Source organism: Macaca mulatta, chromosome 7 (genome assembly GCF_049350105.2).
Source record: "Macaca mulatta isolate MMU2019108-1 chromosome 7, T2T-MMU8v2.0, whole genome shotgun sequence".
Classification (NCBI taxonomy): domain Eukaryota; kingdom Metazoa; phylum Chordata; class Mammalia; order Primates; family Cercopithecidae; genus Macaca; species Macaca mulatta.
Window position 1 is genome coordinate 136,972,886 of NC_133412.1, and position 25,012 is coordinate 136,997,897.

The following is a 25,012-nucleotide window of genomic DNA, read 5'->3' on the forward strand; positions in this document are numbered from 1 at the left end:
AAACATTTTATGTATTGTCATTATGTTAGCAATATATGCATTATGCTTGTAGATAATATTCTAAAATAGTAAGAAAGAATATACACGCATGCCCTGCCAAAATTGAATTACTATACTTGAAGGGGAAATTTTAATTTGGAAGGCAGGTTTTTAGGAAGGTAGATATTAGAAGGTTTTGAAGGTTTTGGGGCAGATTTTTTTTTTTTTTTTTGAGACAGAATCTCACTCTGTCACCAGGCTAGAGTGCAGTGGCGTGATCTTGGCTCACTGAAGCCTCCGCTTCCTGGGTTCAAGTGATTCTCCTGCCTCAGCCTCCTGAGTAGCTGGAACTACAGGCTTGTACCACCACATCTGGCTTATTTCTGTATTTTTAGTAGAGATGGAATTTCACCATGTTGGCCAGGCTCGTCTCAAACTCTTGGCCTCAAGTGACCTGCCTGCCTCAGCCTCCCAAAATGCTGGGATTACAGGCGTGAGCCATCGTGCCTGGCCTTGGGGCAGATTTTTAATATATGTAAATTAAGAATTGTCACTACTCATTTCAGCAGTTATGTTGCCTCATTTGGAAAGAAAAGGTATTCAGCATGTGGGGATGCATAAAAATCCATTCATCTTAGTCAATGTGCTCCATGCTGTCTTTTTTTCAAGGTTAGCGATAACATTTAGTGGGAGATCAGGTTATGGGATAGTTCATGTTTGGAGTGGGGACGGAATTGATTTACAGACATACCGCCTGTTTTCTCCTACTTTGGCTTTGGAGGACAAGTTGTGGTATACTGAGGAAAAGGTGATTGTATCACTTATGACTGAGATTTTCATCTTTAGCTGCTTCTGTGTGATACATGAATTAATGGGTCATACCATAGGAATTAGCGAATTTTCATTTTAAAATATTACTCAAGAAATTTTTATCTTAATTGTACATTTCAACAATATAAATAAGCTGTTCCAGACTGTCTCTCATGGCTCCAAACAAATATAAACCCCCACAACTCAAATGCATATAAGCTTTTACTACAGTATAATGGTAGGTTATAGCCAGTGTATGATGGGATTGTTGATAGAATAATGCATATTAGAGCTTTTAGTTCAAAAATTTGAGATAGTGATTCAGAAAGAAAAAAGGAATGATTATCATGAATTCTGTTTATTAGAATTCTGTTTATTAAAGAGTTAAAGATACGTTCTATTTATTTAATTTTTTTGATTTTTGTTGTTATTATTTTTTTGAGATGGAGTTTCACCGTTGTTGCCCAAGCTGGAGTGCAGTGGTGCGATCTCAGCTCGCTGCAACCTCCGCCTCCCGGGTTCAAGCAATTCCCCTGTCTCAGCCTCCTGAGTAGCTGGGATTACAGGCGCATGCCACCACGCTCAACTAATTTTTTGTATTTTTTGTGGAAATGGGTTTAGCCAGGCTGGTCTTGAACTCCTGACCTCAGGTGATCTGCCCACCTTGGCCTCCCAAAGCTGGGATTACAGGCCTGAGCCACGGCGCCTGGCAAAGATGTGTTTTAGTGTTTGCACTTGTGTGTTGGCAAAGAAAATAGGTTACTAAGTGTGCTCTTATTGTAATATCCTTTGTAGTCACTCATTTGATGACACTGAGTAAGAATCTTTCCTCTGTTAATACGTCTTTGTTTAAAAGAAAATAAGTTACCTTTGTAGTCTTTGTACATTTTTCATTGCAGAAAGTCTCCCCTCTGCTGGGTAATAATTAATTTTGTAAAAGTGTTTAATCCAGTACTGATTATAGTCCCTTCTGAGCTGGATGAAAAGAAACTTCTGAATGTTTGTAACCACAGATTGATGATTTGGTTACAAAGACTCTCTGTTGGTGATAGTTTCTGAGAACTGGAAGGTAAGCTTGTTCCTTGGGTGAGTCATCAGGTTGTCTTGCAGTCGGTCATATGTTTTCTTAGCAACTGCTGTTGATTTCAGGTTTGAACAGGGTGAGCATGTTTTGAAATGATCCAACAGATTCTTTTAGCTTATATATGGCTGCTGAATCTTATACACTTACTGTTATATGTATCACAAGGAGTGAAAGATTGAATTCTTTTTCTATCTATACCTTCCAAATCATTTCTCTTCTAATTTGTTTTTCAGGGGTAGTGAGGACTGGAAGTGGGGGTTAAAAAGGAGAAAAATAAATGAATCTGGGATATCATGAGTCTGCCTGTTTATGCCCCTGGACTAGAGCAGAACCAAAAGGACCTCCATGTGCTGATAGGATTAAATATGATTTCCCGGGGTGTTGATCTTGAGTAGTACTCCATGCGCATACATTCTAAAGGAACAAGTGAATTTTAGAAATGTCTGTGGTACAGTGTAGTGGTTAAAAGCATGGCTTATGAAATCATTCTGACCCCTGGTTCAAGTTCTAGCTTTGCCATATACTGGAGGTGTTATTTTGGGCAAATTACTTAACCTCTCTGAGTAGAGTTTCCTCATCTGTAAAAGTGAAACTAAAATCCCACATATTTATACTGAGATAATACAGGTAACAGACAGCATAGTACCTATAGAACACATGGTAACAAATGCTAGTTATTGCATTCAGTTCAAGGGTGTAGTATACAAGGGCTAGATAACAGGTGTTTAGGGGACAGTCAGAAATGAATCAGATATGAGCCCTAATTCTTCAGGAACTAGGGGAGAGGGCCTTGTAAACAAGTCACTGTAGTATTATCTAGAATGGAAGAAGTGCCAATTGAAGTACAAGCGAGGTGCTGTGGGGTGCATAAAGCAAGTGATTAATGCCAACTTTGGGGAAGTTAGGGCTAATTTTGTAAAACATTTGCCATTTGAGCTGAGTGTGTATTGCTGGGCCTAGAATGATGAGTAGGGCTTTTATGGGTGGAGAGTGGAGGACAGTAGATTGTGGGCTGAAGAAAAGCACAGGGTTAATTAATGGCAGGGTGTGGTGGGAGAGAAGGCTGATAGATGACTTGTGGTTAGATTTTGGAGGGTTTTTCACACACAAGTGTTGAGACTATATTCTCATGGTCATTGGGGAACCAAAGCAGGTGTTTGGTGTGAGCTCTGTTTTGCAATAATGTTTTGAAAGATGTATTGGAGAGGCAGGGAGTCTGATTACAAGGATGTTTCAGAAATTCAGGTGAGTGATGAAGACATTTGGAGAACAGAGTAAGAGGGGATTAAAAGGAGATAGAAGACAGATAATTCGAAACTAGGTGCCAAAGACAATGTTCATACCATTACTTGAGAGAGAGAAAATACAGGAGGAGAAGGTATGGGATAAATCGGATAGTCCAGCAATGGAGTGGGCTAATGGGTCTGGTGAGCTCAAAGATTAGTGGGAGATCTATCCAGCAATTGGAAATTCAGTTCTGAAAGAAGGAAGCTAACATGTATTGTGTACCCACTGTGTCTCAGGTTTTATGCTAAGCATCTTTGCAAATTATTTATTGGTAGCAATTTTTTTTTTTTTTTTGAGACAAAGTTTCACTCTCGTTGTCCAGGCTCAAGTGCAGGGGCATGATCTCAGCGCATTGCAACCTCCGCCCCCCTTCCCTTGCCCCCCATTTCAAGCACTTCTCCTGCCTCAGCCTCCCGAGTAGCTGGGATTACAGGCGCCCACCACCAAGCCCAGCTAATTTTTGTATTTTAGTAGAGACAGGGTTTCACCATGTTAACCAGGCTGGTCTCAAACTCCTGACTTAAGGAGATACACCCACCTCAGTCTCCTGAAGTGCTGGGATTACAGGCGTGAGCCACCGTGCCTGGCCGCAAATAGTATTTTTAAGATGAAAAAGTAGGGGCTCAGAAGAGACCTGATATTTAAACATCAACTTTAATTTTAAAGCACTTCTCATTTTTATCTTTTGTCTTTCAGCTCAGAAGAATGGATACGTGAGTGAGTACCCGAGGCAGTGAGCAGGCTGCTCTGTGGGACATTTTTCATCAGTTTCCACCTCAGGCTTTCACTATGAGGAGAGAATAGCTCTTTAACTGGGTGGTTCTCCTTGTTACCTGAAGAGTGTCAAGGGAGTTTCCTTCTCCATTTTATTTCTCAAGTTCTAGTATTCCTTTCCCTTCTGAGCTGCTTGAAAGTTAATGTCCTTTAAGATTTTTCTCTCTTGCTTCTGATGAAATGGAAACATTTGTTTTGGAGTGGGTAAAAACTTAATCTAATAAATCTTGTTTTAGTTCAATTGGAGAGGCCAAAGGGGCAGAGAGAATGCTGCTCTTTTCCTTAATAGTGTCCCCTTTATTAGATAATGAAATGTGTAATCCTTATGCCAAGCTCATGGATGCAGATAAAAATTAAGTCTGATCAGACTTTGAATGCCTTTTAAGGAATTTTTGTTATTACAAAAACCGCAGCACGCACACACGCACACACGCACATGCACACGCACACATGGGCAAAAGCCCTTCCCCATATTACTTTCATTTTCCATTCTTGCAGTCTCTCTTCCTAGAGATAATTGCTATGGACAATTGTGTGTTTATCTCATTTAAATGTTTCTGACACCTGGGACCTTGGGAATAATTAGGCAAAGTAGCTAGAATTTGACCTTTTTCCTTTTCACCTAGGTATTTGATATCAGGGTTTGTTACTGAGATTTCATAACTATGGGTTCTTCCTTTTTTTTTTTTTTTTTTTTTTTCTGTTTTTAAGGCAGGGTCTCACTCTGCTTTCCAGGCTGGAGTACAGTGGCATGATCTCTGCTCACTGCACCTTCTGCCTCCTGAACTGAAGCAATCCTCTCACATCAGCTTCCTTAGCAGTTGGGACTACAGGTGTGCGCCACCACGCCTGGCTAATTTTTGTGTTTTGTGTACAGATGGGGTTTTGCCATGTTACTCAGGCTTGGGTTCTTATTTTTGACTGTGGTTTTGAAAGCCCCATAAATACAAAATTTAACTTTAAATGCTGTTAGATCACCTTTCAAATCGGCAACATACCTAGGGTTATAATTTCAAGACCTTGTGTATCTCATTTGTTGCTAAACCAGTTCTGTTAGTTAATTTGTTACACAAATTTGCCAGTTAACTGCAACAGTGGGCAAAAAGCTTCTTTTTCTTTCTTTTTTTCTTTTTTTAGATAGTCTTACTCTTTAGTCCATGCTAGAGTGCAGTGGCATTATTATAGCTCACTGCAGCCTCAAACTCCTGGGCTTGAGTAATCTTCCCACCTGAGTCTCCCAACACAGGCTCATGCCACTATGTGATCCTCCTGCCTCAGCCTCCCAAAGGGCTGGGATTGTAGGCATGAACCACCTTGGCTGGCTGGCTGGCTGCCTGCCTGCCTGCCTTCCTTCCTTCCTTCCTTCCTTCCTTCCTTCCTTCCTTCCTTCCTTCCTTCCTTCCTTCCTTCCTTCCTTCCTTCCTTCCTTCCTTCCTTCCGTCTCTTTCATTCTTTTCTTTTCTTTTCTTTTCTTTTCTTTTCTTTCTTTCTTTCTTTCTTTCTTTCTTTCTTTCTTTCTTTCTCTCTCTCTCTCTTTCCTTCCTTCCTTCCTTCCTTCCTTCCTTCCTTCCTTCCTTCCTTCCTTCCTTCCTTCCTTCCTTCCTTCCTTCCTTCCTCTCTTTCTCTCTTTCTCTCTTTCTCTCTCTCTCATTCTTTTTATTCTTTTTTTGAGATGGAGTCTCGCTCTGTCATCCAGGCTGGAGTGCAGTGGCATAATCTCGGCTCACTGCAACCTTCACCTTCCGGGTTCAAGCGGTTCTCCTGCCTCAGCCTCCTGAGTAGCTGGGACTACATGAGCATGCCACCACACCCGGCTAGTTGTTGTATTTTTAGTAGAGACAGGGTTTTGCCTTTTTGGACAGGCTGGTGTTGAACTCCTGACCTCAGGTGATCCAGTTGCCTCGGCCTCCCGAATTGCTGGGATTACAGGCATGAGCCACCACAACTGGCCCTTTCTTTTTCTTTTCTTTTTTTAAGAGGAGGAAGGGCACAGAAGAACTGAGAATAGAAATTAACATAGGTCAATTTTAGTTTGGTAACTATATTAATCTGTTAACTACTTCATATGTTGAATGCTCATATAAATGTGCCAAATTTCTGTACAGAATCATGGGGTAAATGAATAGACTGGATATATCTTGTCCATTAAGAGGTCTCTTATGGTACTGTTTAAGGACATGGGTTTTGGAGCCCAACAGACTTGTGTTCAAGCCAGTCTTGCCAGTAACTTGCTGTATGGTTTGGACAAGTTATTTAACCTCTCTGTTTCCTGAAATGAGGTAGATGGTTTCTGTGTTATAGGCTTATAACATAGTGAGGATCAAAGAGATGGTGCATGTAAAGTGGCTGGTACCAACTGAGTACTAAATAAATAAATAACAATTTTTTTTTTTTTTTTTGAGAGGGTCTCACTCTGTTGCCAAGGCTGGAGTGTAGTGGCACAATCTCCATCTTCTGGGCTCAAGCAGTCCTCACATCTCAGTCTCCTGAGGAGCTGGAACTATAGTTGTGTGCTACCACACCTGGCTAATTTTTAAATTTTTGGTAGAGATGAGATCTCACGATGTTGCCTAGGTTGGTCTTGAATACCTGGGCGCAAATGATTCTCCTGCCTTGGCCTCCAAGTGCTGGGATGACAACATGAGCTACTATGCCCAGCCAGTGATTCTTATTGCTGTTTTATCATTATTATCAAATAGAGAACCTATAATTTTGATCATGTATATTAGAGAATTTACCTGTTCTCACTTTTAAGCTATAACAAAGTAGGTGTCATTGATATTTCACTTTTTTTTGCACTGTAGGTTGTCAAAAGGAATATAGAAATACTGAGATAAGCTTTTTATAAAAAGTATAGAGATGGGGTTTAGCTGTGTTGCTGAGGCTGGTCTTGAACTCCTGGGCTCAAGTGATTTTCCCACCTTTGCCTTCCAGAGTGGTGGGATTACAGGTGTGGGCAACTATGCCTGGCCAAAATAAGCGTTTTAAAACAGATGCAAATCTTAGTTATCTCTCTTAGTTGGCCAGCTTTTTAAGTAAGTTGAAAGAGTTCACCCAAAGAATAACACAGAGAATTTCTTTTGTTTTGGTAGTTCAACATCTCAAGTTCCTTTGGTGTTTCGAGTTTTGTTTCTACTCAGGAAAATGTTATCTAATGCATAAGACATTTTTAAAGGAGTGTTCTAATTGTTCGCCAATGGGGAGGAAACAGCTTCAGTGGTGTTTCTTGTTGGTTGAGAACATATTATATATATTTTGGGGGCTGAGGACAGATCAGGGATATTTCCACAGGGAAGGATTTGAGAGAAGGAAAAAAATATTTCTTAGAAATCTCAAAACTGTAGTCTGAAATTCCGTGAAAAGAAAATTGAAGAATTTTGTAATCAGAGTCATTGGAGATAAAGGGTCAGAAGGAATATTTTGTTGTAGGAAGTGTTACCTTCACGAGAAGATCCATAAATCCTGTTTTCATGAGCTAGAAGATATGCTAAAGAAAAAGGAATCTCAGAAGTAGACGGAAACAGGTTTTTTGTTTTTGTTTTGTAAAGACAAGGTCTTGCTTGGTCGCCCAGCCTGGTGTTCTTTTTTTTTAAGGCCAGATAAATTTCTTTTCTTTTTTTTTTTTTTTTTTGAGACAGAGTTTCGCTCTTGTTGTCCAGGCTGGAGTGCAGTGATGGGATCTCGGCTCACTGCAACCTTCACCTCCTGGGTTCAAGTGATTCTCCTGCCTCAGCCTCCCAAGTTGCTGGAATTATGGGTGCTTGCCACCATGCACAGCTATTTTTTGTATTTTTTAGTAGAGACGGGGTTTCACCATGTTGGTCAGGCTGCTCTTAAACTCCTGACCTCAGGTGATTCACCCACCTTGGCCTCCCAGAGTGCTGGGATTACAGGTGTGAGCCACCAGGTCCAGCCCTAAGTCAGATAAATTTCTTTCTTTTTTTTTTTTTTGAGACAGAGTCTCACTCTCGCCAGGCTGGAGTGCAGTGGCGTGATCTCAGCTCACTGCAACCTCTGACTCCCTGGTTCAAGCAATTCTCCTGCCTCAGCCTCCCAAGTAGCTGGGATTACATGCCCAGCTAATTTTTGTATTTTTAGTAGAGACTGGGTTTCACCGTGTTGGCCAGGATGGTCTTGATCTCCTCACCTCGTGATCTGCCCGCCTCGGCCTCCCAGAGTGCTGGGATTACAGGTGTGAGCCACCGAGCCAGGCCCCAGATAAATTTCTGATGGAGTCATTGTGCATGTTACAAGCAACAACAAAAGTAATTTAGTATACACAGAAGTGCATTCTGTTCTTTCTCTGAGATGATATGACCTCATATCAGATCTTAAAGTTGTGTCCACAGTATTGGCAAATATGTATCTTTAGGGAAAACTCAGAACAAGTAATTCTGGTTGTTTCTCTTCTGGTGAGAAAGTTCTGCCATGTTTAGAAATGGAATGGAAACAAGTTTGCAAGCTCTCTAGCAGTCACAAGTAAAACAGGGGCAAAGAGAAGATTTAACAGATTTCATGGTTTGAGATTCTGCTATTTCAAAAATCAAATCTATTTTTCAGAGACACCCTCTTCTTTTCTTTTCTTTTTCTTTTTGAAGTGGAGTCTCACTCTGTCACCCAGGCTGCCAGGCTGGAGTGCAGTGGCGCAATCTTGGCTCACTGCAACCTCCGCCTCCTGGGTTCAAGCGATTCTCCTGCCTCAGCCTCCCGAGTAGCTGGGACTACTGGTGCCTGCTATCTCGCATGGCTAATTTTGGATTTTTATCTTTTTGTAGAGACGGGGTTTCACCATGTTGGCCAGCCTGGTATCGAACTCCTGATCTCAAGTGATCCACGTGCCTTGGCCTCTCAAAGTGCTGGGATTACAGGTGTGAGCCACCATGCCCAACACAGAGACACCCTCTATTTTCATAGTTGCTTGATTCAAATACTTTTCGACATAACAATGCCTGTTAAAGAGCTGCATTGCTGGTTGGCATGCTAGAACACACAGCTTTTACATCACACTGCAGTTAATTTTCCAGTTGTTTTTTCTCATCTACTTTCACTTTACTTTTTAAAATTTAAATTTACATTTTTAATTTTACTTTTCTGTCTTTAACCAGTCGGAATGCTAAGATTTGATGGTTAAATAAGACCAAGTATCAGATATTTAGTACGAACTCTCCATTTATCAATGTGGTTGCACAGAAATGGATAGTTCTTTGGAGGCAGAGTTAAAGAGAAACACAAACTCAAGGACAGAAAGGAACTAATTTTGGGGAGATTTGAATTTTTTTAAACAAAATTTCACTAGGACAAGTATTTCCTTAACATTCTAGTATGAAAACCATTATCTAAAGTGGTTAAAAAAGATGTCATTTTTTTTTTTTTTTTTAAATCTTTCAGAGACAGCGTCTCACCCTGAGAAACCCACCCAACTTTTATGTTTTTTGTAGAGACGGGGTTTTGCCATGTTTCCCAGGCTGGTCTCAAACTCCTGAGCTCAAGCCATCTGCCTGCCTCAGCCTCCCAGAGTGTTGGGATTACAGGTGTGAGCCACTGCACCTGGCCAACTTAAATTATATCTATATATAGATATCATTTAAAAATTACATAATATTTAAGACCTATGAAAAAGTATAAATGATTATACAGTAAGTATATACTTGCTTTTGCATCCTAGTTCAGAAATAAAATATTGCTAATTTGGTTGTGACCTCTTCCTCCTCCCCAGAGGAAGCTGCTATACTGAATTTGGTGTTTATCATGCTTACGTGTTTCTTAACAATTTTGTTGCATATGAATGTTAAGGGTGATTTTCAAAGTATTTCACAGCTGGTAGTGTGTGGGCCTGGCCATGTCAAGTTGTACCAGCCTAATATTAGTCCGATCATGGATCCCTAAGAGATATTTTCAGATTGTATCCAGCTGTGCACAATGGCTCATGCCTGTAATCCAAGCACTTTGGGAGGCTGAGGCAGGCGGATCACGAGGTCAGGAGTTCGAGACCATACTGGCTAACATGGTGAAACCCTGTCTCTACTAAAAATACAAAAAATTAGCCAGGCATGGTGGCACACGCCTGTAATCCCAGCCACTTGGGAGGCTGAGGCAGGAGAATTACTTGAACGTGGGAGGTGGAGGTTGCAGTGAGCCAAGATGGTGTCACTGCACTCCAGCCTGGAGACAGAGCGAGACTCCGTCTCAAAAAAAAAAAAAAAAAAGATTGTATCTAATTGACTGGGCATGGTGGCTCATGCCTATAATCCCAGGACTTTGGGAGGCCAAGGCGAGTGGATCACCTGAGGTCAGGAGTTTGAGACCAGCCTGGCCAGTATGGTGAAATCCCATGTCTACTAAAAACACAAAATTAACTGGACGTGGTGGCAGTTGCCTGTAATCACCGTTACTTGGGAATCTGAGGCAGGAGGATTGCTTGAAACTGGGAGGCAGAGGCTGCAGTCATCTAAGATCACACTACTGTACTCCAGCCTGGGCAACAGAGTGAGACTCTGCCTCAAAAAAAAAAAAAAAAAAAAAAATTATATGTAATTAATATTACAATTTTACTGTATGTTGCACGTTCTTCTGCAAGTTGCTTTCTTCCCTCTCAACTGTGAGATTCATCCATCTTGGTATATATGTAACTCTGATTCATTGATTTTCATTGTTTAATGTTGCATTGTTTGAGTATGTCACAGTTTATCCATTCACTTATTTGTTGGTATTTAGTTTTTTATGTCTCCTTCTAGGACCCACCTGTTCACGTCTTTTATTTTCCTATTGGGTTGTTTGTCTTTTTCTTTTTGATTTGTAGGTCTATTGTTTTTGTAGTTTTCTGGAAACAGTTACTCATTAACATGCACATAAACCACATAATGACAGCTTTGCCTTTCTGATATTACTGGAGCTACATATAGCTACTCACATTTGAAAATGGGGATACTCTAATCAGACTGATGTGAAGTACGTAAGTAGAACTGTCTGAGTGTTAATATGCCAGTGACTGTAGATATAAACATATTTATTTAGAATGGATGACTTGCATTTTTTTGGTAAAGATTAATTTCCCCATATTTCCGTAGTCATGCAGGTGAGGGTATGGACCCTACAGTACTCTAAAGTGTGAGTACTTACCTTTGTAAGAAATCATAAGATTCTAATTTTTGTCTCCACTAACTACATAAAGCAGGATAATGGTTGGCACCATTGCTTCCTCATTGAACTGTGGACGAGTCTCAGCATGCAAAGGAAGTAGAAAGTGAATGGGAGGATGGCAGCTGTTGCTCAGAAGTTCTTTCCATAATTTGATTTATTTACACTGTTCGGGTTGTTCATGGCTTGGTTCTTCCTCCCTTTTTCCTCCAGTGAACGGTGACTTGACAGAGGTACGTGGGAGGTAACTTGTTCTCTTGTTGACTGCTTATGTTTGCTTCTGGAAGGTTATTGTTTTCAAGGATCTTAAGCACCAGGATTAGGACAGTTAAACCATTTGTTAGCTTGGAAAATGTCATCTTCCTCTTTATCCTGCTGTCCTGGCTGTGTGCTTCCTTCTCTCCCTTCCTGTACCTCTCTTCCTTACAGATTGCTTGCATTACGTATCTGTGAGATTTCGGTCTGTCTGAGTATTTAATATTTTGTTCATTGTAGTTCTTTAAAACCTTCTTATAGTTGCACAAAAAGACATAAACATTTAAAAACATGTTTGGTACTGGAGGTTGCCTTTTCCTGGAGCATTGCATCTGATTTCCTTGTTATCAGTAGACTAAGTACTACTGAGCGCTGTGTCTCTCCCTGCCTGCCCTCCACTCCACTGTCTCTGCTCCCCACCTCCTGGCTCTGCAGGCCTCTTTTGTTGTTGGGAGCTAACAAAGTACCATAATTTGCTAGATGTTGCAGGAAGATGACAGGCCAAGGGGTTCCAGGAAGGATATCTATGTAACCTGCCTGAGCTCTCTTATCTTTAAAATTGCCACCTAACTAGCCTTGTATCTCTTGGGAATAGCCAGAACTTTAGAGTTAAGAATGTTGTTCAAAAGAAAGATGTTTATTTTTAGAGGCAGAAAATATTTTGAGCCTATTTGCCATAACTGCTTTTTTTAAGAAACAAAAACGAATGGACTTTACAAGTGGGTAACCTCAAAGGGAAAACAAAAATCTTGCAAGAAGATTTAGCAATATATAAAAGTTTGGAAAACAAACTTCATTAGGTAACTTTTTATGTTTGCTTAATCAAAATTAATATTACTGTAATTATTCTGAAATTCTCTTTTTCCTTGCATTTCTTGCCAAATAACCTGATTTAATGACATAAAAAATAAAAAATGTCAAAGGGGAAAAGTATTTAAAGACATTTTGTTGTTAGTACAAAGGGTGTGGTGTTATCACTAGGAGACAAGCAGAGTTTTCAGAGATGGTGTCATCTAAATTAATTTTATCTTCTTCATGATCACATGGATAAAAAAAATTCAAACTTCTGATTTTTTTTTTTTTTAAATGGGTTGTTGCTATGTTGTCCAGGCTGGAGTGCGGTGGCTACTCACAGGTGTGATCATGGTGCACGAAGCTTTAAACCCTTGGGCTCAAGTGATCCTCCTGCCTCAGCCTCCCAAGTAGTTGGGACTACAGGTGTACACCACTATGCCATACTTTCAAGTCTTTGATTTTTAAGGAATCCTGATTTTATTTTAGCAGGATAATTTTTACTTTATGAGGCCCAGTTTCATGTAATGATGCAGCATGTGATACAGATAAAAATCAAAGACCAGAGCTAACAGAACGGCCCTTCCTTTTCATAGCATTTTTATGAACCGTTGTGAGTAAAGATGATTCCCAAAACCCTTTACAGATACTAAGTTCTATTTAAAGATTCACAATAACAATGACAACATTTTAGGGCTCTCTTCCAACACCATCACTTCCTCCTTCTCCTGGGAAGTTAAGCTTGGGGTGGAGGAGGTGCAGTGGTATTCCTGGACTAGCACGTCCATGCTGTTGCCTGCGTTTGGAAACACAGACCTTTATGGGGACACTGAGCAATGGGATTGGTGATGTAGAAATACGTTGATGGAGACTAACAGAATAGAAAAAGAAAATGAATTAAGTAACACTTGTCAACCTCAGCCAGTCATGGGGGGAAGCACCCTCACTTATTAAACAATAACAAATAAAACGTTTGAAATGCCAATATTTATAGTAAATTGCATTTTCTGTCTTTTGGCATGAATCTTAAGAGGTATATTTGAGGGACAACAGTGTATGGGCCAAAGGGAGGCTTCACTGCCCAGGTGAAAGAGCTCGCTCTTGCCCTCTGCAGGGCTCCAAGGCTCCCAGACCAGTGACTTGATGCCGGAAACCCCAAGGCAGAAGGGAGACTGGCCAAAGTGCATATTGCAAGGGGTGCATCTTAAAGGCCCCTCTGACTGACTTTGCTGTACTCTAGGGAGGTCTGTGGACCAGGATCACCCAAGTGATTCCAGTTTAAACTATGATGGACCTGTTCTATGAAGGTACAGGTATGAATTTGGTGGCTATGGATTGAGCTACTTGTTTAAAACTTACTGGCTGGGTGTGGTGGCTCACGCTTATAATCCTAGCACTTTGGAAGGCTGAGATGGGAGGATTGCTTGAGCGAAGGAGTTTGAGATCAGCCTGGACAACACAGCGAGACCCTATCTCTACAAAAATTAAAAGAAAAAGTTAGTGGGGTGTGGTGGCACACGCCTGTAATTCCAGCCACTTGGGAGGCTGAGGTGGGAGGATCGCTGGAGCCAGAAGTTAAAGGCTATAGTAAGCTATGATCATACTACTAAACTCCAGCCTGGGCGACAGAGCAAGACCCTGTCTCAAAAAATAAACAAAATCTTATTTAATTGCAGTAGTGGATACCATTATATATTTTTTAATTAAAAAAACAAGCAATAAGCAAATATGTTCCTTTTTTTTTTTTTTTTTTTGAGACAGAGTCTCACTCTGTCGCCCAGGCTGGAGTGCAGTGGCGCAATCTCGGCTCACTGCAAGCTCTGCCTCCCGGGTTCACGCCATTCTCCTGCCTCAACCTCCCGAGTAGCTGGGACTACAGGCTCTCACCACCACGCCCGGCTAATTTTTTGTATTTTTAGTAGAGACGGGGTTTCACCATGTTAGCCATGATGGTCTCAATCTCCTGACCTCGTGATCCGCCCACTTCGGCCTCCCAAAGTGCTGGGATTACAGGTGTGAGCCACCGCACCTGGCCCTCAAGTATGTTCTTTTTAACTGCATTGCTAATCTTATCAAATAAACTGAGAGAATACAGTGAGTTGTTCAAAGCCTCCCAGTGAGTCAGGGAACAAATAAGACAGATCAGAAACCACTGTCCCTGGATACCCAGACTGTTACTTAGTCCAACAGACCTGTTATTGAGGATTAACATCCACTCAGAGCCAGAAATAGACCAGTTGAGACTAAATCAGTTTTGATTGTTGGTCTCTAAGGATGAAGGGATGAGGGATACATTAATTTGCTGGGCAATTGATTTTCCCTTGGGATAAGAGAAAAACAAGACCAAAATTGTCAGTCATCAAAAATGGCACAGCCACTTTCGTTAATAAATTATGTTTGGGTTTGGAAAACTTCCAGCCCTATAAATAGATTATGGGAAGCCTTCAGGGAGAGAAAAAAAGATGCACCATGACTGCTTTCATATAAAAAAAAATAGCAGCCCCATTGAACTAGGAGAAAACAATGAGAGGCCTATAACCTAGAACTTTGGTCAAAATAAGAACTGTGATTCATAGCTGAAACTTTACTTTTTAAGTTTGTTACCACTCACTTCCAAGTTTAGAAGGGATAGGTCAAAAGTTTGGCAGGAGGATTTTTGGGAACGATTTGTACAAACAGGAGATTTCTGAGCAGTTCCATTTTTCCTGCTGAGAGGTGGTTAATTTGGTTGCTTACATTCTCATGTTTTGCCATAGTAGAGATTAAGAAAACCACTGGAGTGGAAATGAGAACCATCTCCACATTTTAATATTGTGATTGAAATAGAATTATGGAATGCTTCTGAAGATCTACTATGTTGTAAAGTGACACCATTCTGATTTTCTGGGCTTCTCATAGGAATGTTGATAAAGTCAGCAAGTGGAGCTTGGTGTCTCCGTGTGTGTGTGTGTGTGTGTGTGTGTGTATGTGTGTGTATATATATATATTTTTTTTCTTTTTGAGATGGAGTCTCGCTCTGTCGCCCAGGCTGGAGTGCAATGGCGCGATCTCAGCTCACTGCAAGCTCCGCCTTCCGGGTTCACGCCATTCTCCTGCCTCATCCTCCTGAGTAGCTGGGACTACAGGCGCCCGCCACCATGCCCGGCTAATTTTTTGTATTTTTAGTAGAGACAGGGTTTCACTGTGTTAGCTAGGATGGCCTCGATCTCCTGACCTCGTGATCTGCCCGCCTTGGCCTCCCAAAGTGCTGGGATTACAGGTGTGAGCCACCACGCCCGGTCGTGGAGCTTGGTATTTAACAGTGGAGTTGGGGATCAAAGAGGCGTTATCTTTCATGAGTATATGTGTTCCCTATGTGTGTGTTCTTTGCTTTCTTATTCTCTATGTCTGTGTCTTTTTCCCTGTGTTTCCCTGACAGTTCTACTTTATGACTGTCTATATGGTGTGGTGTTCTGTATTTCATAGTCAAGGTCATTTGCATTAGTTACACTTTTTTTTTTTTTAATTAAAACTTTTTTTTGAGACAGGGTCTCATTCTGTTACCCAGGCTGGAGTGCAGTGGCATCATCACAGCTTATTGCAGCCTCGACCTCCTGGGCTCAAGTGATCCTCCCACCTTAGCCTCCCTTGAGTAGCTGGGACTACAGGTGTGTGCCACCGCACCTGGTTAAGTTTTTTTTTTTTTTTTTTTTTTTGGTAGAGATGAAATCTTACTGTGTTACCCAGGCTGGTGTCAAACTCCTGGCCTGAAGTGATCCACCTGCCTTGGCCTCCCAAAGTGCTAGGATTATAGGCTTTAGCCATCACACCCAGCCTAGCATGGTGTTCTTTGGATGGTGAGTGGCTGGGTGAATAAGAAATGGCACCTGTGGCAACATGATCGTGATCTCCACCCTGTGAGACTGGCGTGTCTAGATCTCCTTGGTCTGTACTTGGTACACCCACACAACCCGATAAAGCCAGTAGACCTGGTAAGAGGCTTGCGTGTGGAGGCAGTGAACACCTTTACGGGGAGCTGGGGAGGATTGCTTGATTGTCTAGAGAAGTTGGGTAATGTCTTGTATTTGGGGCCACACAAGAATCAAGACAATCATTTGCTGACAGTCATTCTACCTGGATTCTGGTCATTTTGTTTCTGCTGCTGAAGCCTCCTTTTATTTTTTTTCTGTATTTTTATTTTTATTTTTTTTTGAGACAGCGTCTCACTCTGTTACCCAGGCTGGAGTGCAGTGGTGCGATCTCAACTCACTGCAGCTTTCACCTCCCAGGTTGAAGCAATTCTCCTGCCTCAGCCTCCTGAGTAGCTGGGATTACAGGCGTCTGCCATCAGTCCTGGCTAAATTTTGTATTTTTAGTAGGGATGAGGTTTCATCATGTTGGCCAGTCTTTTCTCGAACTCTCCTGACCTCAGGTGATCCACCTGCCTCGGCCTCCCAAAGCGTTGGGATTACAGGCGTGAGCCACTGTGCTCAGCCTGAAGCCTCTTTTAAAAGCAGTGATCAAAAAAGAAAAAAATCTAGGCATAACTCTTAAATTATCTGACTGAAGCCATTAAATGATACAGTTTGAACAGGTGTGGTAGCTCATGCCTTGATCCCAGTGCTTTGGGAGGCTGAGGTGGGAGGCTTACTTGAGGCCAAGACCAGACTGGGCAACATAGCAAGACCCTGTCTTTACCATAAAAAGGTCAGTTGGGTGTGGTGGTATGTGCTAAGGAGTTTAAAGGAGCACAAACTGCCTCATGAGCCAAGAAGACTAATGGGAGAAACTGAAGAACCATACCATGATCTACCCCAACCTTGAGTTGGGCTAATTTATCTCAATAACAAAAGACATTGAAAAGTCTCCTTTTGTGCAAGTTTTATCAGAAGATTGATTTAAAAACCTTTTTTTTTTTTTTTTTTTTTGTAGAGGATGACTCCCTTAGCAAGCAGGAAAAGAAGACTCAACCCTCTGAAAATTAACCTCTGTGCATTCTTCACTAGAGTCAGCCCCAGTGAACCTGAACTGTGGGTAGACGAAGGAGTCAGGCACAGATCCAGGCCATGAATTCTTGGGAGAAGCAGTCGGAGCCCACAAAGAGTCTCCATCCCCTGAATTCTGACTGTTATCATAAATAGTGGGTAGCTGTTCATTTCTTCCAGGAAAGGCCCAGGCGGCCGGTGTATCCTATAAAGGAAGCTGGGAAGGTGGGAAAGCCGATCTGGCTGACCGTTAATTGTGCACAGACAGAGAAGGGAGAGTGGTAATATGGAACTTTAGTAAGGAACAAAGGGGCTTCCAGTTCACTTGCTCCAGCCTGAGACAGAGGAGGTAAAATAAATCTATTCAGATAAATAAGCAACAGAGGACAAAAGTATTTTTGTGTTTTCCCTTCGGTATCCACAGATAGCATATTTTACAAATACCTCAAGATTAAATTCTTCAATTAGTCTGAAAAAGCAACACAAGAGAATTCAACAAATGAGCCAAGGTTATAGTGGGGATACTTGGGTTTATAGCACCAACCAGCAAAGGATATCACAGTGGCATAGAAATTAAATCTCTAAGCTTAGGTTTATTCTTTTTATTAACCACAAGTCACATTCTTAAGAAAACATTTTCTTCTCTGGTTACGTTTTATTTTATGGATGAGAGCTTTCTAAATTTTATTTTCTTATATTATTAAATTTTCTTATTTCACTTGATGGAAGGGATGTGACAGAGGTTGACGTTAAGTGGTTTTATTTATTTATTTATTTAGTTAGTTATTTATTTAATTTTTTTGAGACAGGGTCTCACTCTGTTGCCCAGACTGGAGTGCAGTAGCATGATCTCGGCTCACCTCAACCTCCGTCTCCCAGGCTCAGGTGATTCTCCTGCCTCAGCCTCTCGAGTAGCTGCGATTACAGGTGTGTGCTGCTACCGCCTGGCTAATGTTTGTATTTTTAGTAGACACAGGGTTTTGCCATGTTGGCCAGGGTGGTCTTGAACTCGTGACCTCAAATCATCCACTCGCCTTGGCCTCCCAAAGTGCTGCGATTACAGGTGTGAGCCACCATGCCTGGCTGAAGTGGTTTTAAAAAATGTGTGTGGGTTACATATTTTTCATTTAGAAGATGAGGTAGCAATAATGCTAAAAGACTTTGACTAAGAATTCTATGTAAAAAAAAAAAGAATTCTATGTTATATCAACTACCACAACTATTTTTATTTTTATTTTTGTCCTTTATCTTTTAATGGTTGTTTATATGCATATATATTTATATGGTTACATTCCTATTGAATATCAACATTGGATTCTGTTGATCTTAGTATTTTCTTATTTAATATTTTCTATAGTCTTTAATTTTTTTTTTTTTTTTTTTAAATAGGGTCTCACTCTGGTGCCCAGGCTGGAGTATAGTGGTGTAATCATGGCCCACTGCAGCCTTAACTTCCTGGTCTCAAGCAGTCCTCTAGGCTAAGCTTCCCAAGTAGCTGAGACTACAGGCATGTGCCACCGTGACTGGCTAATTAAAAAAAAAAATTTTTTTTTTTTTTTGAGACGGAGTCTCGCTCTGTCTCCCAAGCTGGAGTGCAGTGGTGCGATCTCAGCTCACCGCAACCTCTCTCTCCCAAGTTCAAGCAATTTTGCTGCCTCAGCCTCCTGAGTAGTTGGGATTACAGGAATGCACCACCACACCAAGTTAATTTTTTTGTACTTTTAGTAGAGATAGGGTTTCACCATATTGGCCAGGCTGGTTTCGAACTCCTGACCTTGTGATCTGCCTGCCTCGGCCTCCCAAAGTGCTGGGATTACAGGTGTGAGCCAATGTGACCGGCAATTTTTTTTTTTTTTTTTTTTTTAGAGACAGATTTTCTCTATGTTGGCTAGGCTGGTCCTGAACTCCTGGGCTCAAGCAGTCTGCCTGCCTTGGCTTCCCAAAATGTTGGGCTTGTAGGTGTGAGCCACCACACCCAGCCAAAGGAAACTTTTATGTTTTTGAATTACCTGTGAAGCTATTACCAGGATGATTGTTTGTCTTCAGTTACTTTGTGGGATATTGCTATAGAATAAAAATTTGGGCCAGGCACAGTGGCTCACGGCTGTAATCCCAGCACTTTGGGAGGATCGTTTGAAGACAGGAGTTTGAGACCAGCCTAGGCAACACAGTGAGACCCTGTCTCTGCAATAAACAAAACAAAACAATCTGATCTTTTGAGTTAGAGATATAATACAGATTAATTTATGTGTCATGTATTTTTATATATATTTATATAAATGTATATTTATGGATAATTTTATACTTATATAAATATATAATTGTAAGTATATCTATATTTCTAAAGAATTGGAAAAAAATCCAAATTAATTTCTCTCTTAGTTAATTAATCTGCCACATCAGGAAATCTTTTGCTTCATTTCATGCGGATGTCCAGTGGATAAGATGTTGCTTATTCAAAACCACTCAAAGAAACACAAGCTTTGCATAGCCTTAGTAATATGGCCTTGCAGAAACCATTAGAACAATGGCACTATTACCGATGTTTGTTATTGGAAACTAACATATTTCTGATTGACCAGCAGATAGACTATTGAATTATGGAGACCGTTAGCCTTATGGGAATTTTATTCCTCTTTAGAATAGTGTTTGAAAGGAAGAGTTTAAAATCCAAGCATTTCACTGAGGAGAGATAATAAGGCCTACAACCCTGCTGCAGTTTACAGTTTATTGGTCATGCTTTGTGTGAATTATTTGAGCCTTCTAGCAAGCCCTGTGATGCAGGTGGAGCTGTAGATCCTTGTGTAACAGCAGAGGAAGTGGAAGCTCAGCCACCTGCTTTGGTCACGGAATGGGTACACAGAAGAGGGGATGAGAAGCAGTCAGCTCTTTGCATCCTGACAAATGTCAACTTGAACAATGTCATCGTTAGGATGAATTAGTGAGCAGCTAAAATTCCATTTATGGTTTTAATTAGAGATGAGTATACTAATTGATATTAATAATGATGTTAAGTCACCAAAGAAAACTTAAAACATATTCCGTGTATTGTATTTAGTAGGTCAAGGGGTTTCTGTCACTCTTGATTAAAAACAAATAGTCATGTTACTGAATGAGTAACATGTGGAGACCGGGTGAGCGGTGGCTCACACCAGTAATCCCAGCACTTTGAGAGGCCAAGGTGAAAGGATCGCTTGAGCCCAGGAGTTCAAAACCAGCCTGGATAACACAGGGAGACCTCGTCTCTATACGAAGTTAGATAACATAGGGAGACCTCGTCTCTACACAAAGTTAAAAAAAAAATTATTTGGGTGTGGTGTCACACACCTGTGGACCCAGCTACTTGGGAGGCTGAGGTGGGAGGATTGATTAAAAACAAATAGTCATGTTACTGAATGAGTAACATGTGGAGGCTGGGAGAGCGGTGGCTTATACCAGTAATCCCAGCACTTTGAGAGGCCAAGGTAAAAGGATCACTTCAGTCCAGGTGTTTGCGACCAGCCTGGATAACACAGGGAGACCTCATCTCTACACAAAGTAAAAAAAAAAAAAAAAAAAAAAATTAGCTGGGTGTGGTGTCACATGCCTGTGGTCCCAGCTACTTGGGAGGCTGAGGTGGGAGGATTGCTTGAGTCTGGGATATTGAGGCTGCAGTGAGCTATGATGGTGCCACTGCACTCCAGCCTGTGTGACAGAGTGGGCCCCTATCTCAAAAAAAAAAAAAAAAAAAAGATACAATTATCTGTGGAAAGGTTACTTATCCTGATCATCTCATTTTGGTATTATATGAAATAGAGGTTGAGACTGTGGACTCAGGATGGAGCTCAGAGACACAGTGGCTCTTAGAATAAAGCACTTTTACTTCCATGAGCCTTGGTTTTATCTATAAATTGTTGATACGGTTAGTATCCATGTCAGAGAAGTTTTATGAGGATTAAATGACATAATGTATATAAATGCTTAGTGCATAGCAAGCGCTTTTTTTTTTTTAAAGGAATTAGGTGGTATTTATTGCAAATATGCTTCTTTATTCTTTTACATTTTATTTATTTATTATTTCTTTATTTATTTTTTGAGATGGAACTTTGCTCTCTCTCCCAGGCTAGAGTGCAGTAGCGTGATCTGGGCTCTCTGCAACCTCTGCCTCCCGGGTTCAAGTGATTCTTCTGCCTCGGCCTCCTGAGTAGCTGGGACTACAGGCACACACCACCACACCTAGCTGATTTTTGTATTTTTAGTAGAGATGTGGTTTTGCCATGTTGACCAGGCTGGTCTTGAACTCCTGATGTCAAGTGATCTGCCAGTCTTGGCCTCCCAAAGTGCTAGGATTATAGGCGTGACCCACCACACCTGGCCTATTTATTCATTTATTAAAGTCAGGGTCTCGCTCTGTCACCCAGGCTGGAGTGCAGTGGTGCAAATCATGGCTCACTGCAGCCTCAATCACCAGGCTCAGATGAGGCTCCTACCTCAGCCTCCCGGGGAACTGGGACTGCATGCACCTGCACACCTGGCTAACTTTTTTTGGTGTTTTTTTTGTAGAGATGGGGTTTTGTTATGTTGTCCAGGCTGGTCTTGAACTCCTGGGCTCAAGAAATCCTCCCACCTTGGCCTCCCCAAGTGCTGAGATTACAGGTGTGCACCACTGCGCCCGGCCTTTATTGTACTCTTGATGTGAGGAAATGCCTGTAAATCAAGCCTGAAAATACAAAAAGAAAAAATGATATTGGATGATAAATTCTCTCCTCTACAGGGGTAATTTGAATTTGGGAAAAATTGTTCCAGACACAAGCTTGAAGTTTTCTGAACTAAAATATAAATGTAGCCTTGGTTATTTGTTTATAATACAGAAGCTGGCAAACTTTTTTTTTTTTTGCATGGGTGTGAGGGGAGTTGGGGAAGTGTGAACTCTTTCTGAAATGAAAAAATATATTGTGCTCTCAGGAAGAGATTTTGTTTTGTGTGCAGAGTCATTGAGTGGTGATGGGTGACCCAGGGAGAGCTGAGAGGTGGGCCCTTGGTGTGGCCCAGGAGATGAAGGAAAGCCGCTCAGGGCAAAGCTTAGAGAGGAGCCACAGCCAGAATGGCAGGGCCAGAGGGGCACTCTGAGCTGCTTTCCCCTCCTGGAGTATTGAGGGTAAGTAAAATGGAGAAAGCAGGCCCTATCGTAGACGACAGTGGAGAAGGTGGAATTTCTAGACCTAGAGAGCAGGCCACTGCTGCTACAGAAGCCTTCCGGGGGTACTTGGAGCGGTTTCAGTGACATGACCTGAGTCCTGTAGGAAAGGCTTTTCTTCTGAAGACAGAAAAACTAAGAAAAGGGTAAAGGTAGGAGGTACTCGTTGAGAGTGCTTAATGATTCTGTCCATCTATCTCTCCAGTAACTCCTTGCACATCCCCTTGGTACCTGCTTTGCATCAGACTTGATGTTTGAAACTGGATGCAAAGAAGAAAGTGGTACTGTAAGGAGCTTAGGGTGCAGTGAGGTCTCAGACACGGAGATGTGTCTGAGACAAGTGTGGTAGATATGCTGAGATTGTGGCATGGGGTGTGTAGTGGGCACCAAGGCCGATCACCTCACTCTGCCTGGGTCAGCTGGAGTCGTCCACGTGGATGGGATAGGCGAGACTGTGTGTGCAAAGATGGGAAGGTGAGAGAGAACCTGGGGCCTTAAAGAGGGCTTCAATTCTTTGGCCATGTTTGTAGGCTTAGGGCCTATATGAGAGTGTCAAAAGACAGGGATGAAGTAGGAAGGCCCCAGATGTTGAATTTTAAATGCAGTTGATAGGAAGCCTTTGAAATATTTTAAGCAGAGAAGTAGCCAGAGCAGTGGTTTTCAGAGCTTAATGTGGTGGATGCTGTGGTGTACTGTCCAGATTCGCTTCCAAGAAACACTCGATGCCCAGCCTCTTGGGAGTGACCCCTTTAGCCATTGCCTCAGCTGCAGTGAACCACCTTACTCAAAGGAGGGAGGTGGAGGGTCCCACACCCAGGGACTAATGAGGTGGGAGTAGGAAGGTTGAGCCATCTAGGCCCAACTTAGGACAACTCTGAGAGCCATGTTCCCTCCAGAGCTCACCATGGGGTTGGTAGAGGCCATTATTGAGCCTGCATTGCATCTCAACTTTCTCCTCTGCCCACTCCTGCTTCCTTCTCTACTCCAGCAATCTGGGCCTTTCCCACTGTCTCTCTCAGTGAAGTTGGCAAGGCTCTATTTGGTGTCCCTTGATGTGCTTAGGGCTGGCAATTGTTTCCAGGTGGGGAGCACAGACAATCATGGGGCTCACCTTGTCCATTTACCTTCTCTGAAGGATGACACTCTTGCATTGCCTGTTGCAGCCTCAACATAATTGTTTCCTATATTTTTTCCAATTTTCTAGTTGTTTACAGAAAAATGTTAATTCTGGACCCTGTAACTCCCAAATGGCCAGAGCTGAAGTTACTTCTTCTGTTTTTAATTTAAATATATGTTTTTTGAGACAGGGTCTTGCTCTGTCACCCAGGCTGGTCTGCAGTGGCGTGATCATAGCTCACTGCAGCCTCAAACTCCTGGGTTCAAGCAGTCCTACCTCAGCATCCTGAGTAAACCTGTTTTATTCTGAATATGTTGAACTGGGAGATGTTGAGGTAGTTATGCTGCTAGCTATATATGCATTCAACAATATTCAGCTTGCATTTATTGACTACTTGCTGTGTACCAGGTTTTCGATTAGGTACCAGGGTCATCAAAATGAAGGGTAGTAGTCCTTCCCCATGGGGAGATAATAGTCTAATGAATACTTAATTGAAGCTGAGGGAGACGTCTCGAGAATATGCGAGCTAAATAGATGCTGATTTTCTTAATTGGACGCGGCCTTCCTCCCTCCCTCGTTTGCCAGTATGGGATCTTGTTTTATAGTGGAGTGCTTGAGCCCTACACCACCTGTGTTGTGCTAACACAGATAATGATGCCATTTCACAGAGTGAAAGTAGTTTTAACATCCTTACTGCTTGTTTTTCAAATAGGATTCAAAATGCACTGTTGGGTGGACTCACTACCTACAAAAACATACATACAGGGAAACACACACACAAACTTATCACTTCTGTTTACTATCTTTGGCCCAGGAGTGAGGACACTAATGCACCAACAGGAAGATGTGTGCTAGGTAACTGAGAGCTAATGGTCCTTATTTTTTCTTTTGACTTTATGATCTTCAGCTAGGTAATGACTTTTTATTAGAATAGTTGATTATAATTTATATAAGACAGGGTGAAATGCGTGCTTTGTTGTCCACTTGTTTATTATGTGGAATTTTCTTCCTTTTTTTAAATCATAGACTTTGATTTTAAGAGGAAGGTAGAACAATGTAATTTTAAGAATACATTGTGTGATTATTTGGTGCAAAGTCAATTATTAGGTGCACAGTTTATCTACTGGATGTATATCAGTTTTATATTTTGTAATTAGATGTCTCAACTGACAGAATTTATCTTGTACTTATTGGAGTAGTAGCCTTATTAATTTTGTGTTTTAAATGATATGGACTGTTCATTCTCTTTTGAGGTGGAGTCTTGCTCTGTCGCCCAGGCTGGAGTGCAATGGTGCAATCTCGGCTCTATGCAACCTCTTCCTTCCGGGTTCAAGTGATTCTCCTGCCTCAGCCTCCCAAGTAGCTGGGACTACAGGTGTGCTCCACCATGCCTGGCTAATTTTTGTATTTTTAGTAGCGACAGAGTTTCACCATGTTGAACGGGCTGGTCTCAAACTCCTGGCACCAAGTGATCCACCGGCCTCAGCCTCCCAAAGTGTTGGGATTACAGGCGTGAGCCACTGCCTGGCCATCATTACTAATTAAAGAATTAGTAATGAATTTATAAAGAAAAAAAGAATTTGTGACCAGGCATGGTAGCTCACGCCTGTAATCCCAGCAGGGAGGCCAAGGTGGCT

The 25,012-nt window shown here is 41.7% G+C and overlaps 1 protein-coding gene and 1 long non-coding RNA gene across 7 annotated transcripts in view; one reads left to right on the forward strand and one right to left on the reverse strand.

Annotated features, from left to right (window-relative positions):
- The window catches only part of SYNE2 (spectrin repeat containing nuclear envelope protein 2), a 376,660-nt gene that overhangs the window by 9,631 nt on the left and 342,017 nt on the right, over positions 1-25,012 (forward strand). The window lies entirely within an intron of this gene.
- Positions 213-20,651, reverse strand: LOC144330289 (uncharacterized). Its single transcript, XR_013396328.1, has 2 exons — positions 20,250-20,651; positions 213-3,613 (listed from the first exon to the last, which is right to left on the reverse strand). It is a non-coding gene; the product is annotated as an uncharacterized LOC144330289 (long non-coding RNA).